The sequence below is a fragment of the Manis pentadactyla genome, chromosome 11 (genome assembly GCF_030020395.1).
Source record: "Manis pentadactyla isolate mManPen7 chromosome 11, mManPen7.hap1, whole genome shotgun sequence".
NCBI lineage: Eukaryota > Metazoa > Chordata > Mammalia > Pholidota > Manidae > Manis > Manis pentadactyla.
The window spans coordinates 69,722,941-69,744,852 of record NC_080029.1 but is presented as its reverse complement, the minus strand read 5'-3'; positions in this window follow the sequence as shown (position 1 = coordinate 69,744,852).

The window sequence follows — 21,912 nt, the reverse complement described above, 5'->3', positions numbered from 1 at the left end:
GTAATGTCAGCTTTCTCAGTTAATAGATTTTTACCAATAGCAAGCTGCATCAGTTTCCAAGAGTCAAAGAGTGGTTTTCAGTAGTCTGAGCTTTTGATTGATCTGAGCCATGTGTAGCTTTAATCTATCCTTGCACATGACTAGGAAAAGAGATGCTCTATCAGATTCTGTCCTTATAGCTTCAAGTCTTTCTCTGTGTGCATTAAGAGTGGGAAAAGTTTTCCAATTCAAGTAGGGTCAGGATTTAACTCTTATTTGGATTTTATTGTGACTGACGCAGAGAGGACTTGCAATCTCCACAAAAGAAGGGGTCAAGACCTAGGGGAAAATTCAGAGGGTTAGGTGAGGTTGTGACACCTGGCTTGAGCAAACACAGAATTAATGACTTGGAAATGGATTTCAACTTACTCTGGTATGAAACTCAGTGCTGAGTCACAGAAGAACCAGAGCTAACAGTTCCAAACAAGTATGGGTTGGGAGCAGGGCAGAAAGGAAGTTGATGCTAAGTGAAGCACAACAGTGGGAGCTTGATGCAGGCTGGGAGAGATACACGGAGTGTGTTATGAGTTTGGGGAGAAGCAGATGGGATGTGACTGCCAGCCTACTGGCTAATTAGAAAATATGGGTTTTGTTAAACCTGAGCTCTAAGAGAAAAGCCTTTAATGTGTACAATCTGACAGAATGGACAACTGATTTTTTTTCACATTGTGAATTATTCCATAGTATCACATTTATTTATGAACTATGTTTCTACAACTTGAAATGACAAGAAATGTCATTTATTCTAAAAAGAAAAATCCTTCCAGAAAATTTTCAAAAATCATTACCAATGAGAATTTTTAATGAGGTATAATATCTCAAAATATTATAAAAGAGTAATGTTGTTAAATATTATATTAAAGAGATATAACTTAGAATCATATATTACTTGTTACTGACCTGAAAATAAACCTTGATTCATTTACAAATAAGTTTATAAACTTGGAATAAACCACATCATATTTGGGAAAATTAGTCTATTTTGTCTATTGAAGATAACATCACTTCAATGTTTATCTTCCTGATAAATGCAACATAATCCATTACATGAAACAGACAACTTGAATTTCAATCAGGTCCTGTTTTGGGTTTCTGGACCCAATTCCAATGTGCGTGTGTTGAGGGTGGGAGAGTGCTTTCCACACAACACCAAGAAATTATCAGACACAAGTAGGTACTGAGAATTCAACTCAATTCTGACACTGTCTGCCCAGAGATAGTGTCAGATTCTACAGATTGAGGGCTCAGTCCTCCCCTTAGGACTGCCCCCCTTCCCAGCTTCAGACACCAATCATAAGCCCTGGCTGTTACCTGTGCTTCTGACCCATCAGCTGCAAACTGTAGTTTCTAAAGAACCCCCCACCCCCGCCTCCAACTCAGGATGCCAACCACGTCTGTGCTGTTACCTGAACTGACCAAATGGCTAGGTTCCAATGACTCCCTTGATTAACTTGTTAAAGCAGCTCACAGAACTAAGAGAAACATGTTACTTACTAGGACATCAGTTTATTGTAAAAGGATATAACTCAAGAACAGCCAGATGGAAGAGATGCTTAGGGCAAGGTATGGGGAAAGGCAGAGAGCTTCCATGCCCTCTCAGACCCACCACTCTCCCAGCACCCCAATGTGTTCATCAACCCAGCAGCCACCTGAACTCTCTTTGTTTTTTTCTGGAAGCTTCATTTTAAAGGCATTATTGACTAAATCATTGGCCATTGGAGATTGAGCTCAGTCTCTAATCCCTTTCCCCCTTCCAGAGGTTGGGGGTGGGACTCAAAATTCCAACCCTCTAATTACAAAGTTAGTCTTCTTGTGACCAGCCCCATCCTTAGCTGCTTTCAGAAGTCACCTCATTCACATAACAAAAGACATTTTTATCGTTCTCTTAGGAATTCCAAGGGTTTTTGCTCTGTGCCAGAAAATAGGATGAAGACCAAATATCTATTTATTAGAAATCACAGTATTACAGGCCCTCTCCCAGCAGCATAGTTCAATCTGCTTTGTAGAAACTTATTTAATGCTGACATACCTGGGGCCACATGCACCAAGGCTAAATGCTTGACTAAAGCATTGCTTGACTGCTTACTTTTCACTCTGTTGAAAGACAGACTATATCCAACAGATCAGTCTAGCTGGATCTATTCAGTAGTAGTAGTAGTGGTAGTAGTAATTCAAGCTGAAGTACTGCTTTGCCAGAGCTGTTAAATGTTTAATACTTAGTATATGAAAGAGATAATCGAAACAGGAGGTTTCATTCTGTCCTTTCATGGGAAGAATTCACTGACTGGAATGCTCATATTACCAAGATAGGCTATCTTCTGGACAACTATATTGAAAATGTCTAATTGTTAAAATCATTGCCCATTTTGGATCAGAAGTGAAAAGCATCTTATTCCCTCTTCTTAGGTGCTATTAGATATATTTTAAAGTTTGTTGCAATGCTGCTAGTTATTACATTTTTCTGCAGAGGTAACTTAAGGCATAGTTTTCTGAAAACAATTTATTAAGAAAATATTGAGCATTAGGAAAATGAAAATATTTTCCTGCTAATGGCAACATATCCAAAATAACAGCTTAATAAGCAATGATACCTGACCTGTGAAATTGAAAAATTAGATCTGGGGAGAAATTGTTGATGTCCAATAACTTTTTATCTCTCATTTTGAATTGCAGTGGAAGGGAATGAAATGAAGCAGGAATGTAGGGTTTAACAAAATGGCAGACATAAAAAGAGTTCAAACTCATGATAAAAATATGAGAAATGTTTAGATAGAAGGAATCTCAGATTATTTGGATTAAGTTCTGCATTTTATTAGAGAAAACTTAAGCTCCAATTAAATGTCTTGCTCTCATCATTTCTTCCCCTCCCATTCTCTCCTCAACCTCCCCAGTCAGGCTTTTGTCCATACTCTTCCACTGAAACTGTCACGGACACCATGGACACCTATCACTTGCCAAGTTCAACAATCTTTTCTCAGTTCTCCTCACACTTGATCTCTTTGCAGAATGTGACAGAGTTGCCAACTGCCTCGCTATTGAGACACTCTATTCACTTACTAGCTTATGAAATGTGACACTGGTTCTTTCCCTCCTCCCTGACTGTCTCAGTTTCCTTTGTAGGCACCTCTTCTGTACTTTGGAGAGACCTGACTCAGTTCTCTTTTCTATTCTCTTGTCTATCTATAGTCACTGCCTAACAATCTCTTTTAGTCCCACCACTTTAAATATGCCTAAAAGCTGATGATGTCTAAACATTTTCCAGCAAGACAGACTTCTTCCTTGGGCTCTAGATTTTTACACTCCATTACCTATTCAGCTTTACTTTTCTGTTGTCAAATATATATCACAAACTACATCCAAATTACAACTTTTTTCTCACCTTCCCCCACCTCTTTCCATAACTTTCCTCACCTCAGCATGAAATGGGGCTATTCATCCATTTTCTCAGACCAGAATCCTTGGAGTCATTTAAAAATTTAATGCAGCTTCATATCTTTCCTCCATAGAGAAATCTCTAACGGTTTTTAACACATTCAGGGTAAAAGTCAAATCCATTGCCATGGCTTGTGAAACCCTGTATGACTGGCCTTTGCCGAATTTCCTATTATGACTTTCATTCACTCTCTGCTTAGTTCTCACTCTAGCAACAGTGATCTTCCTGCTTCAGTGCTATAAAACAGATGTATTTCAACTTCAAGTCCTGTGTATATGCAAGTCTCTCCTTCCTGAAAATTCTTCCTAAGATCTTTACATAGTTCACTGCCTAACTTCTTTAACATTTCTGTTCACATTCCACCTTCCTGGTTCAGCCTTCACTGACCACCAAATAGGAAATAGGGTCCCCTTCGTCCACCACATTCATCAATATTTATCCCCTTGCTTATCCTCCCTTAGGTCTCTTAATAGTGTTTGTCACTGCTTGAACTGGATTGTGCATTTACTTGCTCACTGTATGTCTCCTGACTAGAATGTAACCTTCATGAGGGTGAGATCTTCATTTTGTTCAGCACTGTATTCACTACATTACAACAGCACCTTGAACACAGGTTATTCTCAACAAACATTTGGAGAATGAATGGATGGAAGAATGAAGTATATTGCTTGAATGTTCTGCTTGACTCAGTTCAACAGTTAGGTTTAGAAGTGTAGCTGTTGCCCAGACAGTCTGAGGAAGACATTGTGCTTGTGATCATTTTAGGAGGTGGCTCATCACTTTGCTCAGTGTTGACTCCTCCCCTTTCTTATATGCCCTCTCACTATAATGGTCAGTATAATGCCTGCCTCTTTTCACCAACCATCTAATACTTCTTTAGGTATGTAAACTAAATATGGGAGAGTAGAATAAAGCTGTTCTTGTTTAGCTGTGAGTGGTGGTGGCATTACAGGCTGGATGGAAGGCTGTTAGCTCCAAACTCTGTAGTCCCTGTCCTACATGACAGATCTTGTTGGCCTACCTACAGAGTCAGCTTCTCAGCTTCTCTGTGCCTGGCTAAAACAAGTGCTGCAGCTCAGTTTCTGGGAATTCACCCTCCCTCCTTCTTTTCCGAAGTTTCTGATTTTTTTTTGCCACTGTCGCTGTTGCACATTTCTTTAAAAACTAATAACAGAAAATTGAGTTCCCAAACAAAATCCCATACCATATGAAAAAGAGCATGTCCCTCTCTCAACTGGAGGTATATTTTGAAATAAAAAAGTAACAGCTCAGCGGACACTTGCCATAGCTTGCTGAGTAAGCTGGGCTCAGGTTAAAAGGAGGTTATAGGCTGCCAGCCAAAACACTGACAGCATTGCTGAATTCAGAGATTCAGAAACTCTATATGGCCCAAGGAGTCTGTGTGGATGCCATTAATTACACTCCCTTCTGCTCTGTCACTAAGAGTATCTCAGTCCAATCCCTTCACGTGGATCAAAACAGATACAAGTTTTAATCTTAGAATTTGTTAACTTCTGTTTTAAAAAATACTTAGCATTAACAAAAAGATCATGGAAGAGTATTGCCATCAGTGAAATGAAATCAGAAATGGGCATAATTACAAGTGTTTCACATCAAATTTCTCATCAAGGATGTAAGAGGGTTTATACAGATGATGTGGATCATAACTGACCCAGGAGGGGCTTGTTATTTTGTATTTTATGAATTTTTGTACAAGGTCTTGCAACTGTTAATGAGTTCTTGAGTGTTCCATGATTCAAAGCGTACATTTAGATGAATCTGTATTATGATGCCACATATTGTCATGGATGATTCTGTGAGCAGAAAAGGTCTTTGCTTTTGGAAGCCTCCTGCTTAGTTTCTTATAAAATTTTTGATGACAAGAATTCTAAAAAGTAAATGCTCAATTTGTTATCATTATAGTCGAGTAGATAATTTTTTTCCACAAGGTAACATCTGTTTACGCTATTTTATTATCTGTTGAATGGTATCTCTTTATTGAAGTTTAGCTAAAGAAGTACCATGCTTGTGACGGAGCTGTCAATCAGCATTTAGTCATACAGTATCTATTTCTATCCCTGTTCTTCTTAGCACAGAGGGGCTATTATAGTCTACATTACGGCATAGCTACTTTGGATATAGATATCCTTGAGGGGCAGGATTTATTTTGAAAGAAGATACTCAACATAACATGACACATCATTTAGACATCTTTGAAAGTACACACACAGGTATTTCAAAGCAAAATATGGCAAAGGCTAACTTTAAACATTTAATTTAACATTTTGTGAATGCATTTTTTCCCCTCTTACTTTAACAGCACTGAAAAAGACTAAATGGGGTCATGTGACTCTGCTGTAATTGCAAATGTCTATTTAAAGCAATCCCTGGCAAACCTTCATTGCATTATCACCTATGAAGAGCTAGCTTTTGTAAGATATTATGCATGTCAAAATTAACAAGAGAGAACCATCCATGGCCAAAAAGAAAGAAAAGTAGTGCTGAACTGCATTTATAAACACCTGAAAAGTGAAACTTTTCCAGATGTCCAATAATATATATTTCCAAGTATGCCAATATATATGGAATATGACTAAAAATTAACGAGACTGATTACAAACCACAAACATAAAAATCAGTCATGCAGCTGTATACCACGCTGGATGTGCTTCCAGATGTGATGATAAAAATGGATACAACCTTCTAAAGCATGAGTTTTGGATATGCTGTGCATGTGGCACTCATTAGCTGAGCAAATGGAGGTTCATCTTTATGACAGTCGATTGCTGTGCTGCATTCCTACGAATGCTTATCAGCTGGTCTGACCCAATCATCAAGAGCATCATGACAATTTACAGGAGGACTATTTTCCCTTCCCCTGCAATTCTATGGAGTTAAAATGCACGAGAAAGTTTTTCAAAAGAAATGACTGAAGCATTTAAACTTCTCTATTCCCCACAGCTTTGCAGTAAATAGGTAATGGCATAAAAAGATTTAGATTCACAGATTCCATTAGGAATTCAGCAAGATTGAGTATCTAATCTCTCATGTTCAGGATGAAGAAATTAACCTCATTTTCCCAACTGATTTGATTTCCATTGAATAGCTAAAGATGCTCATCTAAGAAAAGACTTAGTCTTTTAAAAGAATAGGCATTTTGGATACATAATATATAAATGGTGTCATCAGTAGATAAAGAGTTAGAAGGGAAATGACATGTTGCAGCTCAGGAAGAATCAGAAGCATCTCTAGTGTCCTAACACATTTAGGAAAGTTATTATATTACCACATTTGCCTACATATTCATGGCATTACCATGAGGGCACTTGTTGATCTGGACCACCTTGAGTTAATTATGAAAGGCAATGGAACACCTGATCTCCCTCTATAAAACTGAGTGCTTGACATGCTAGACATAATGCAGGAAGAGGCAACTCAAAGTTCTCATAGAACCCTGCCAGCACACGTCAACCTATTCAACATCAACATCTGTTGCTTAGGCAGTTGTAGCTGGAGACAACCACTGCACCAATATTTTCTCTTTGTGATATGCTTCACTGTCCCTCAGATACCGATAAGATACCAATAAGATACCAATAAGCTACATTTGAATTCTAATAATAACAGTTAGATAGAAACTGAAGATGGGCTCTTCAGAAAGAGACTGAATCGTCTCTATTTTTGGTAAAAGCTTAGAGTATCATAAGCACTTAATTAATGAGTTCATGAAAGTAAGTAAATCACTTCTTTCCAGAGTTTTAGGTGCTTCAGGAGTAGGTTTAACACATTCATTTCAGTGTGGAATTGTTTGGTTGCCTGACTATGCTTTCTTTGGTGGCCTGGATTAAGTACTTTTTCAAAATGTCTGACACCTTCAAGGACAAAGTAACGAATAATATCTAGATTATTAAATATTAATGAAAAAACCCCTAAATTTCAGAATAAGGCATTACTCTTCTATTTAATCTATGAAGAAAATTCAATACAAAATTGTGAAGCATTCATTGAATATGTATGGGTAGAGTGGATCATGATAGGCATCATGAAAAAATAAAAGATGAATCAGGCAGACTTTTCTCTTAAAAAACAGTATTATAGTAAATGGACTGTGCTGCATGTCAGAGGAAGAACACTGGAGGGCAGAGGCAGGAGGGTTGGTCCTACTGACCAGGAGCACGGAGGAGCAACTTGAGCAACTCCAGCACAGCTTTTGTGTGAGTGTATTCTACAGAATACATGACTAAATACTACATTCTCAAAGACATTACTTCCCAGAGCCTTTCACGTACTAATATTTATTATGACTCTTCACAAACAGGCTGTAAGATGTAGCATTACTCAAATATCTTTGACCCTTGATTTCTCTTCAGAGAGTATCTCTTAATATGACTTCTATTAAAAAAATTCACCTTGGGAAGTTCTACTGGCCTTAGTTTGGAGATGCAAGACTGAAGGCCAAAAAAAATAAATAACTTTTACATTAGATTACAAGAGAGATATTTGAGATCTGAGCTAGAGTAGGGATGCTGGGAGAAAAAATAAACAAATATTCCAGAAGTATAGCAAGGAGTAAAACAAGTAGATTTTGGTATTAATTAGTAAGACATTCATTAGCAGGCAGGGAGAGGTACAAGGCTATCAGTGAAACTTGGGAATCATGCACATAGAAATAAATACATGATGTTGCCAGGGTTGATGAGGTTGCAAAAAGCCTGTGTAGGGTGAAGAGAGAAATCCTATCTTCAGCTTTGGAAGATGGCCTACTTGGAAGGACCAAAGGAAAAAAAGCTTTCTTAGTAAACTAAAAAGTATATAGGCATATAAGAAAAAAATTAGGGCAATGGGAATTAATGTGAGGGAGAATTTCAAAGGACAGCTTGGTTACTATGGGATAGGAAGAAGGCTAAAAAGATATCATGAGTTTAGGGGGTTGGACATTAGCATTGTTGGAAACAGATCTGGTTGGCAAAGTTTCAAGAAGTGGAAAAATGATAATGAATACAGACATTTTTTTTTCAGAGTAGATGAAATATTCCTTAGGAGAATATTGGGTTGAAAAATAAAGTTTAATTGCTGCTGTCTCATGTTTTTATTTGTTTTTATTATGGGGGTAAGACTTTAGTGGGTTTATATAGTAAGAAGAGGCCTTTTGAGAGAGAGACATTGGAGAGACAAAAGATGTAGAAGAACTGTAAAAAATAATGTTATTAAAATTCTGGTTGAAGATTGATCGTAATTTCTTTAGTGAACAGAGACAACTTATATATGGAAATTAACAATAATTACTATATTGGATATCTATTACATTCAAATAAATAGTCTAAGTCATGGGATTGAAAAGTAGAGCATAGGGAATATAGTTAGTAACACTGTAATAACTGTTTTTGGTGACTATACTTATCATGGTAAGTATTTCATAATGTATATGAATGTCTAATCACTACACTATACACCCAAAACTAATATAATATTGTATGTCAACTATACTTCAAAAAAGAATGAAAAGAATTTTCCCTATGGACAAGAAATCCTATTCTTAGATATAAATAATTGGCAGTCAGACTTTAAATTTGATAAACCACTGACATATTTGGGTTTAATCCACAATCTGACTATTTGTTGTTTATTTGTCCCAACTGTTCTGGATTCCTTCTCTTTTCTTTCTCAACTTCTTTTGGGTAATTTGAATACTTTTAGTTATTCAATTTCTTCCATCCTATTACTTATATTCATTTTTTTACTACTCTTTTAATGGTTACTCTAAAGGTTACAGTATTCATCTTGACTTATTAAATAAAGAGTAATGTAAATTGATACTTTTATTTTCCAGATAGTGCAAAGACCTTCAGACACATAAAACATTTTAATACCAATTATCCTTTTTCTATTTTTTGCTCTTGCTATCATGAATTCTACATATATTTTAATCTTTTCAAATAATTTTTATTACATCTTGTATGATAGCATAAAAGTGCTTCTTATAAAAAGTTCCATCACTCAGAAATATATAATATTAAAAGTGTTTCCCTAAAAGGGAATCAGATCAGTGTGAACAATTTGGTTTCAGATATGTTTTCTTATACACTTTTAAATATGGTTTAAGAAATAGTTTTGCAGCACTCCCCCCAGCATAGACAATACATTTGTTCCTCTTACTCTGTTTTCATTGGCCTTGTGGAAGGCATCTTATTGTGGGTTATGGAATAGATGGAGTAGGAAAAATACTATCTCTCTGCTCACCTTCACCTTAAGTTGTTCATTTTGATTCCATGTTATCTGTCTCTCATTCTTCCTCAAGTTTTAATTTCAGGTGTGTAGGCATAAAGGAATTATTTATTGCTTGCTTCATTCAATAATACATCATTGAGCTTTATCCCAGGCCAGAGCCAAGGCCAGTGGAAAGGATGGCCATCCTGTTTATATATTCCTTTCACTTACAATCTGGGAGAACTTGCCTTTGTTCCTGATTCCCCAGATATCCAGTATTCAGGATCTGCTTCCTTCTCAGAGCCTCAGTCGTTTCATTTGTAAAATGGATATAATGATATCTCTTCCATTTCTATTGCTCAGCAGCAATAAAATGCCTTTTGGTTTTGTGATTGTTTGAATGTATGTATGTTCATATTTATGCATATATATTTACATTACTCTCTCTCTAGCTGCTATTTATCTACAATTTATGTACCAAACTCTCCATGCATATATGTCCTTTGGTGAACATTACTGCTCATTTTCTGTTGGGAGTGGAATATAGGAGTGGTATTTTTGGATAATAGACTGGATGCATATTTAACTTTAGTAGATACTGCCAAATGATTTTGAAAGTGTTTGTACCATCTTAAATTCCCATCAATCATGTATCAATTTACAACTGATTCATTCTCCCATTATTTGGTATTGCCTATCCTTTTTACTTTAGTCATTCTATGGATATATCATAGCATTGTGGCTTTTGTTTTCTTCTCTCTGTTTAGTAATGATGTTGAATATGCTTTAATATACTTGTTCATTTGGTATTTTTGTTTGTGAAGTGCCTGTTAAGTTCTTTTACCCATTTTAAAACTGAGTTGCCTGTTTTTTGTTGTTGCTGTTATAATTCCAAACACATTATGAATTTGAGTCCTTTCTTGGACATAGACATTACAAATATCTTTTCCTTCTTTCTGACTTACATTTCACTCTCGTAATGGTATAGTTAGATGAACAGATGTTATAGATTTTAATGAAATTAATCTTATTTTTAGTTTTTTTATATCTTATATAAGAAATATTAGCCTAACTCAAAGTTATAAATATAATTTCCTGTTTTCTTCAAGAATATTTAAACTTCAATTTTCATTTCTGTATGATCCATCCACTTTGAAGTATTCTTTATATATGATGCAAAGCAGGGAAGAATTCATGATTTTCATGCAGATGTCCAATTAATTCACCATCACTTATTTGGAAAGATTGTACATCTCCTCCAGAATTGTAGCAGTGTCTTTGTTTCAGTTCTGATGCCTATACCACACTGTCATTTGTAGTATTGTTTTGATATCTGGCAGCTTATACCTCTAACTTTCTTCATCTTCTTCAAGGTGGCTTTGATGATTTTAGATTACATGGTTAAATGGCAGAATTTCCATAATCTCCTGCCTGGCCTTAGTCATCTACCTATTAATAGAGTTTACCGCTGCAGTCTCCTGCAGCCTCCCAGGCAAGGGGTGGAGAGATAATGGCTATTCTCTCCTTCCCTCTGTTCCTACTAGTAATTGGTCTGGCATCTGCCAATCACCACCCACCAATGTAGTTCCTCCTGGAAGGGGCAGGTGGGAAGTAGAGAGTGTGCCAAGCCAGCAGAGTGCAAGCCAGGGCTGGAGGAATTGGATGTGCCCGGCCTACATGGCAAATTTGAGCAAGCTGTTAGCAATAAAAATGGTTTCTCCCAACTTACCTTTCCCCTTGACTTACTTTGGTTTCAGTGGTTTCACAGAGGATTTGCCCCAGGCCAGGAACACCCTTCCCCGTGGAGCTACAATTTCCATAAACATTATATTCAGTTTTAAAATTTTCATACACAGAATCTTCTGGAATTTTTATTGGGTTCTATTGAATTTAGGTCACTTTGAGTAACAATTATCATAACATAATGAGTCTTCTAATTAGTAAAGGCGGCATATTCCTCCATTTAATAAAGTCTTAATTTATTTCAATAGTGTTTTATAATTTGTAATGTTGAGGCCTTACATTTTATGTTAAACATATTTTTAAACTCCATAAGACATTAATATTATTGACTTTAGTCAACATTCATTTGGATTTACCCAGATTTTTACCCTTTTTGTTTTATATCTCTTCTTCATACTGAAGAAGTATGTTTCTGTCTTTCTGAAGAACTTCCTGAGGTATTTCTTTAATGTGGGTCTGTTCAGTTTATGAAATTGTATCTATCAGTCTTCATTTATGAGGAATATTTTCTGAGTTTTTAGAATCTAGATTGCCCACTGAAAAGAAAGTCATTTCATTGTTCTCTGGCTTCCATGGTAACTGTTGAGAATAAGTTATCAGTCTTATTGTTAACTGCTTTTAAAATAACATGTCAGAATCTCTGGATACTTTTAAGACATTTTCTTTGTCTTTGATTTTTAGCAGGTAGGCTATGATATAATGCAGTGTGTTTTCCTTTGCATTTATTCTTCTTGAGGTTGATATTATATATTCTCTTGTGTCTCAATGTCATTGTTTACTTTTGGAGAGTTCTCTCATATGGACCCTTTGAATATTCCTTTTCCTTATTTTCATTCTTCTCTTTATCTAATACTCCACATACACATGATTTCACCACATCCCCTCTGGTTATTATATTGTTTTCTGTATTTTAAATCCTGTATTCTCTTTGTGCTTCAGGTTGGATATATTTTCCTGACCTAAATTTCTCTTTCCTAATCCTCTGTTCTGCAGAAGTATGTTCTATTTAAGAAATCACTGCCTAACTCTAGATAATTGTTCACTCTGTACAGAAAGTAAACACTTAAAAGTAGTTTATCAGCTATAAAAACCATCTATTGAGTCCTGAATTGCTATTGTAATTGTTATTTCTCAGCTTTAGCATATCCATTTTCTTCTTTTACACAGACCAGTTTTATGCTGAAAATTTCAAGAATGTCTCTTACCTTCTTGAAAACGCCATTTGCTTTTATTGAAAAAACTGTCTGACAGCAGCAGTATCTGGATCACATGTGGGTATAATTGTATTGTCAGTTTTTCTCACAGTTTTGGGCCCTTTGGTTTTTGTGTCCTGGTATGTCTGACAACTTTTTGGTAATGTCAGACATTGTGTATGAAAAACTGTGGAGATAATCTGTGGTTCGGGCTCTGACTGATATACTCTTCCCCCAGAGAGTATTTACTTCTAATTCTGGCAGGCAGGCAGTCAGGCTAGAGGTAGATTGCCCTAATCCAATCCAAGTATTGACCCCTCAACCCTGTGAGACTACTTATTGGACTGTGGCTAGGGGAAGAAACTCAGACTGCAATTAGGATTCAGTTCATGTGTGGTTGGGTTTCAGTTTTATGAGTTCATTTGTTTCTAGCATGTCCTTAATTCTTTCTTGAATATAAACCTTAAAGTCTCAACTGGAAGACTGGAAATTAAGCATTCCCTCTCCTTGGTAGGCTTGAAACTCCAACACTCAGGGGTTTAGCTATATCCACCTATATTACCAAAAAGCCCCAAATTAGAAGGATATAAAGAAAATGTATTTAAGTAGATTAGTTTGCTTTCTGAAAACAGAAAGTGTGCACCTGACAGCATGTGATTATGGAAGATGTGTGATTGAGAAAGGTGTCTGAGTCATGTTAACATATGAAAAGAGGAAACTATTGTGAGACTAGTCAGGAAGAATTCTTAAGGGGAGATGACCACTAACATGGAGTATGAAATATAGTAAAGTTGAAAAAGTAAGAAAAATGTGTAATTTATAGTTGCTTAGAGGCTTTTATTTTATTTTTCTAAAAAAAAAGAATCATTTCAATATTTCAAAACATTATGTCTAAGAGTTTGAGGTTTAAATTACATACAGAAGTTAAAATCTTAAGCTTTATCTTTTTCAATGATCAAATTTAGCACTTTGTCTAATTTTCATTTCTGTTCTGACCTGAATATAAGACTGGCATACTGAATTTAATTGCACTCAGCTTAATTGCTTCTTGATTCTTGGCTTATTATTTGAGTTGAGTAAGTCAAAATGTTAGAAGTGGGCAGGGAGTTCTGATAAGTGAAACTCTGAAATCATGCCTCCTAGCTAGCATGCTGAATTGGAGAATAAGAATTGACTAAGATCAAATTTGACTCTACATATTTTCACATATTTGGAAAGACATATGAAAATTTAATATTTATTTTTCTGAATCTAGTCTCCTCACTGTTTATCACAGTGGGGCAAACATCATATATCATACTGACATCTGACTAGAGGTAGGCATGTGGGTGCTAAGAATGTACCCCACCAACATAAAAATGTTGTCTATTATTAAAGAATATAAATGAGACTTCCAAACCCCTGATCAGTTTCCAGATATTTTTCTTGTGTCTTTGTTCATGAGTTAGAAGAAAGAAAGACAGCATATTTATGATTATGTGGTCAATAAGATAACAACTGAATTTTCATTATAACTACAAAAGAACTGAAGGACAACTTCAGAAGACAATTCCTTAGTGTAACTGGTTGCTATAGACAGAACAATCAGTTAATCTTCACATCCAATGGGACTGAATTATCAGACTGAAGTCTAATATTGTTTTAAAATTAGAACAATTATTAAAACTACTTCCTGATGAAGAAATCTGTAACACTTGGGAAATTATATATAAATTTATCTGGAAATACTTAGGATAGTCTGCTAGGATTGTGTGGAATTAATTAAAAGATTACCTCACTGAAATTTGTGAAGTAGGGTATTAGCTTAAGGAAACCATAATTAACACCCACATACTTTAAAACACAACTTAAAACACAACTTAACATCCACATACTTCAAAACATTTTTCTCTGTGTGGACCTTCAAATATTTCTGAAGACAAGTGATTGTGTGTGTGTTAGCTTACTCAGATGAGGGGCAGTTGGAAAAGATTAAAAGTTTATGTGAAACCAATATTTTCATTGATAAATAAGAGACTGCAAATGCACAAAACGAGTAGCTTTTCACAAACTGGTTCTGATTCTAATGAAAATATTTTGTTGCTGTTACTATTGTTATTGTTATGAATTAATACCTATGTTATACATTCATCCAAGTTCTAATATCTTCCTATTCTTACTATGCTTTACCCTGTAGAACAGAATTAACTTTTCTTTCTTTTTGAAATACTTACCTTTAGATTGGTCATGCCTTTCACATACAGCATTTTTCAAATGAGAATCATGGTATCAATTCTCTTGAAAAACCTCCCCTTTTATCCCACTGGCAATGGATAACACATATGGAATTTGTGCAAATGAAAACTCCAGAAACCAAATTCTCCCGGATGCTAACAATGCTTCCCCGGGGGCATAGTGAGAAGGATCTCAATTCACATCCTCTCCCATGTTCTAACCAGATACAGGAAGCCCTTTAGCCACCAGCAATGGAGTTTCATTAAAGCCACTTCACTTTAGGTGTAACAAAGCTCCTTCCAGGAAGCAAACCATAAATTCTAGTCAGATTGCAGAATTGCCCAAACATTGGGCTCCCTGCTTTTACACAGCACAAAATTGTGTAATGGCACCAGAGGCTTCTTAACAAGGTAAAATTCCTATGGAGTGACAAAGATCAGGCTAAAAGTCATGGAGTTTCTGATTGAAACTGATGTTGAATTGCCATTTCAATTTTTCCCTCAAGAAAATTATCCAATTAATCTGCATGGATCTTTTTTGGATAAAACTCCTGTTATTCCAATGATTGATAGGGACGATGAATGGATCATTAAAAAAAATTATTAAACCTGATGCATTTAAAACTTTTACTTCTCAAACCCGTCAGGGATGGAAATTTCTGAAAGGGGTATTTCTTAGGTTTTTTTCTTAGTATTTAACTTGTGTTCAAATAAAGTCATATAAAATCCCTTAGAGCCAGCAAAACCTGAAGCATATTTATAAAGGAAATCATAGAGATCAGAGATTGCCCCAAACAGGCCTTCTTTCTCTTAATCAGACTTTAAAGTCGATTCCACTGTGGAGAGCGTCAGTGTAAATTTCATTTATCTAAAATTCCCTATTTCTTGTCAAGTCCTCTCCAGGAAGGACAGGGGCTAAATGATAACCAGGGTGACTTAAATCAACTGCCCCAATACCTTGTAAAGATTAAGGGCTCAAAACAGTCAATAAGAAAAGAAGCCAGCCAGCACTTCACTTTTATTAATAAAAAAGGAAAGGGAAAGAGATCAGATTACAGCAGCACTTTATGAAGGGAGCTTTTACAGCATACTGCAAAATATCTAATATCCTAGTACCTCCCCTTCAGGTCTTTCTCGTATACAGAGACCATTTACCTCCCCTTCCCAGGGAGCCAAGCGCTTAGTGGATATCAGATCCTCACTCTTTCCTCATTGCTTGGGTCAGACTGCAATATATGGGCATTTTTTTTTAATGTTTAGGTAAGGTAAGAAAGGTAAAAATATTGTACAGAGAACACACACATGAATCATAATTTGCTTTAGCATGTAAAAATGACATGGATCTTAATCTGAAATTTCATATGCAGTTGACATAATACATATTCCATGTGCCTATCTAGCTTTCCTTCCTCATTTATTTTGTATCCAACATCTGAAATTTGATACTAACATTTTGGAAAAAATAGCTGCCTACTTTTGACTTCCAGGATTTGTTCAACTTGCTAGATTCTTTTATGTTCTACTCTGAGATATTTGATTATGCAGAGTATTGTAGTAATGAAAGGACATATTGTTTAAGTATGTAGTAAGACATTTGCGTTATTCACAGTGTTATGAAAATTAAATTCTAGTGGAATATCCAATTGTCATGCAATTATAAACAAGTGCAACATTACAGTTCAGTTACAATATCGACAATCTATACACTTGTACAATGAATAAAAGGCAAAAGACATTTCTGAAATATTTTTGTAGAAGATACTCCTGTTCCTTAGAACAGGAGATAAATGTTAAATCATAAAAAGATTTCATTAATGGGTATTTAGAAGATAAGATTCAAAAGAAAAATATATAATTTAATACACTACATATTGTGTCTTTTTTTTTTTAAAGAGAAAGTAATCAATAATCACAGCAGTCTACCTGAGAAAGGAAAAGAGGCTGTGCATTCTATCTGGAGAAACCAAGGTGACAAATTGCAACAGATTTGCTTAAGGTGATATGCTCTGACTACAGTGGCAAACCTGTCTTTCATCTTGCTCTCCAACAAAAACAATGAACCTACCTGCTTTCTATGTCTGACATAGCTGTGTCTATCAGTGCCCTTCTCCTGGACACCTGCCATATGAATCAAAAGAAATGACCAATTAAAACTGCCATGTTGATACCTGGTGACTTTAGAGCAATTGGAAGATAAACAACTGGTTATAACCATTCTTTTCTAATGAGATTAAAATGCAAAGACATTAGAGATGGCTTTTCATAATAAGAGTCTTCTTTTTTTTCTCTGGATCAGATACAGTAAACAAGAATCAAACGCAGGCAGAAATAAGTAATTTAAAATTTTATGTTGCATTTCGTTGAAATGTTAGCTGAATAATATTGCCTTGGCACATATGTTATATTCATGTCAATATGTTTCATATGCTAAAAAGATCTGTGCAAGAGTGCCTAGCCTTCCTTGTTTACAAAAGAACTAAACAGCTGTGTAAGTTCATAGAAGAGAGAAATTGAATTAAGAAAGTTCTACAAGTTCAAATTATTCAACCACACTTATCAGTGAATCTTGTGGTTCAATACAGAAAATAAAATATACTTATAAAGATAATAAGTCCTGGATGCTTTATTTGAGAATGAAATGCCATTTAATTGAACTAAATATCAGAGGGCTCTTTCCTTTTCTTTTTAAAAAAAAAGCTATGTCAAATTTCTGCCATTTGGGTTCTTTCTTAGACTTCATTTTGCCAAGAGGTTAAACTTTTATTAACATTAAACATACATACACACATGATTACTAAGTTACAGTGAAAGTTTTGAAATATTGAATATTAATGAATAGCACCGACTACAGGAAGAATCCTGAGGCTTTTTTTTAATGCTACATTCCAGTCCAGATTCTTAAATCAATTGCCAGACTTAAGACTATGAACGGTCATAGCAATAGAGGAAAAGTCAGCTAGAAGTACTGTCAGATAATAATCTGGTAACTTATACAAATTATTCTTTGAATAACTCCAAATCCAAATTTAGTAGTATAAGATCTTAATTTTTTTCATTGCCGTATCTGCCTAATTTTGACCGATGTACATTTTCCTCCTCTTCCTTTCTTATTTTGGAAAATTAATTCTCTGTCAATTCCTTAGCCAAAAGATTCACAGCAGAGGGGACAGCTCAGTCACAGATCATCCACAGAAGTTTGGAATTTTTCTCCATCAAATTGGCCTCTGCATGGCTGCTGTAGCTCTTGCAGCTTATAAAAACCCATCAAACATTTTTTTACAAAGATGTTTAAAAAGTCTTCTATGCTATTAGGAAGAAGACACTAAATAACATTAGTTTGTGCCTAAATATCACAAAGATAAAATCTAAATCATACTGGTTTTTCAGAAATTTACCTCAAATACATAAATGAAACAAAGTTTATGTTGTAGCCACATTATATGCATTGTTTATTCTTTTTTCCTGAATAGTCCAAGAAATGTTAAATAATCACCCTTTTCATAAGTATTCTTGAGTATATAAAATGTATAATGCTATGTAAGGAGTATCTTTATAAATAAAACCTACTCAGACACATCAGAGGGAAAAGGCTGAAGCCCATATCTTTAAATGTGAACAGCCACTTCCTTTTTGTGATCCTACAGGATAGGATTTCCTGGCTGTAAGTGGCTTTTTATTTCTCTGAGTTAATCTTGGAGATGGAGTGTTTTTGAGATTTTTAGTTTATCTTCATACAAGCCAACCAATCCCTGCTTCGAATACATTGCTTTTATATCTGAAAAGCTTAATTACTAGATCCTTGAATAGAAATTGTGCTACCAAATTCTAAAAAATGATGACAAGATAATTCTAAATGGGACTTTATTTAATCTTATTATCCATATATCCCAGAAATTACTTTATTTGCTAGAAAGTTTGGATGGGGGGAAATAAAAATGGAATATTTCACTAAGGGATATTCATGAGATATGGGTATTCATCATTTTTGTCATCAAGTATTGAGAAACTAATATGCTGATAGCATTATATGCATATATGGATAGTAATTCTTATTATGTATATAATTATGAGTATCATTCCAAATATGAATCATAGTTTATGTTTCTAATTTTTAAAACATGAATTGGTAACAGCACAGATATATTTTGTTTTTATTTGCAGGAAAGAATTCCATTCTATAAATATAACTGATAGCAATTTATCATTTTAAACACATGGATGAAAATACTGCCACATAGTGACTGGGACTTATTCTGAAAATAAATTACTTCAGTGATGGGGGAGAAAACCCCGATGAGGATATCATGAGGCAAAAACAGACAACACTCCTATACAATGAAAAACCTTTTAAGCAAAAAGAAACTGTAATGTATGTGGCACTTGTAGGTACATTAAGATAAAACATCCAGGAGCCAGTAAATTTTTTCATGCTGTCAGAGTATTCAACGGGACATATGAGCTGTCGCGCTGCAGTCATCAACAACCAAAAGAGCTTAGCATTTTAGAAAACAACTTTCCATAGAAACAATTCAACTTCATACTAACAGGCATATGGATACTAACAGATTAAGTAAAATAGCAGTTGTCAGTATGAATCTTTATCTTTTTCTACTTCCTTTTTGACCAGAGCCCTATTGCCTGGAGTATCAGTGTCCTCCTTTTCGTTTTGCTAAGACAGAGAGATGAAGAGGGAGCGGGAGAAGAAGGGAGAGCAAAAAGGGAGAGAGAAAGAAAGAGAATGAATCAGAAGTCATGAAGTACTAGAAGGCAACAGGGGCATGTGGTTCTCAGGCCTCTTTGTGATCATTTTGGTTCCTATTAGCACTGAGATTTACTATGGGTTTATCTGGGGAGAGAGAAGCAGAAAAGGAAAATATTGAGAAAGTGTGTGCACTCATCATGTTCTCATGTTATGCCTTAATTTACAGAACATTCTGGGACCTTTCACATAAAACATTATTACAGATGTCATCTTCCTCACTTCAAGTAAAAAGAATCTAGGAATTTATTAAATTAGAAAAAGAAATCTGCATCAGCTCCTTCACCCCAACACAAAAATACTTATGATACACAAGATTTTGGTTTCCCTAGTGCTTAAAGTAGAGATCATTCTGTTTTGCAATTCTAAATTCAAACCTAGGAAAAATACTAGATTGGTTGAGATATACTTATTAAATTAATTCTATACTTCTTTATATCTTATAGGAAGCCATTCTATGTTCTTAAAATATCATGGCATATACAGCTAAAAATGATTAATGCTTTTCAGCATGTTACTAATTATATCTTCCTCCTCTCTATGCCAAGACTTTTCATACTTATTATTTACTTTTCATTGCAGTGTACTTTACAATTCTAGTGTCTAGGGATAAAGCATTCAGATATGATTCCTTCATAGGAATTCCAATACAATTTTTTTTTAAGCCAGAAACCACATTTTGGTTATATATATATATATATATATATATATATATATATATATATATATATATATATATAAATATAACTTGTTTGATATATTTTATTCTTACATAAGAATACATTTGTTTTTGGAGTTCTCATTTTGTATCTACAGAAAACTAACTCGGAGAAAGAGATGATCAGAACTTTTATATATTAAATGCATCACTGAAATAATTATGTTTACTCTGTGTTACTATGTACTGAGAGATAAGCAAGACAAAGTTCTTATGTTCAAGGAGTATATAATATACAGAAGTGACAGAAGTGAGACAATAAACTTAATTACTTACTATTCAAAATGTGTCTAAAGACCAGCACATAGGCATTACCTTGGAGCTTGTTAGAACTGTAGACTCACAGGCCATCTGCTACCTACTGGTTCAGAACATGCATTTTCACAAAGACCCCAGGTGATCTGGATGCACATTAGAGTTTGAGAAACAGCACTGTAAATAAACCTCAGAGGGCTACTGTAACAAAACATCAAGAAAGCAAAGAGATGGAGAGATTTGAAGATGGGAAGGTGGCATGATGGGATGGAAAGAGGCTGATGCCTGCACTTTGCTCTTCAGAGGAGAGATCTCTGATCAGGAACCTCTTACTAGCATAAAAATAAATGTTTTTAAGTGAATACTTGTTTTTTGAATGTTTGGGGTTTACATATCATTTGGAAAAATAGTCATATTATTGTTGACAATATGTCAGTTTGACAGAAATATGATTATATAAAACCACATCAAAAGGAAGTTTCACTTTTTATTTTATCCTTCTTATGGTTTGCCAAGGCATGAATGACCATGGTGGCTTCTAAGAGTAGCTTTGGGAGTTACTGCAATACTTCATGAGTGCAGTGAAAACACGGGAAACTTTTCTGCCTTAAGGTCTCACCCAGAGCACATCAGTAGGACCAATTCATTCAGAGATGATCATTGGAAACTGAGACATTTAAAATCATTTTTGTTATTTGCAAAGCTTCAGAAAGATATGAGAACTAAGAAGGTAACAGCAATGTATTTTTATCAGGCCTCTTGTGCACATCAATACCTCAGTCACTCTCCCTCTCTTCTTCCCATTGCCTTCTCCACTCAGCACTGTGAACATGTTGCCTGTGGCCATGAGAGTCATATCAGAAACTGAATATATTTTCTACTTTTTCTTTACACGTTATGTTGGTATGTTTGAATGTTATTTCTTCCACATGAAAGACCAAATAAAGAGTATCTTCTGAAAAATTTTTCTGAAAGTGAATATACAAATAAATGATGTAAGAATATAAGGGCTGACAAAAACATATGGCATATTAATCCATGATTCCATATGTAAGACACAGATATAAAAGTAAAAACAAAACCTTTACTCTGCAAGATATGCAGATGTATTAAATTATTTTAAGATAATTCTGTCAACATTTACCATATTTGTGGTATATCTTTAAAGGCAAAGGTCTCTTACGATGTAATAGTTATTATCTAGGATCAAATTAGGAAAATAATAGTTACAAAAGAAAAACCCCTATTTCTGGGACGTGATCCAGTTATTTTATTAAGAATTATGTGATTTAATCAGGCATAGGCATTTCTAGCTTTTCAATGTCTTTTTTATTCTTTATATATAAATTTTC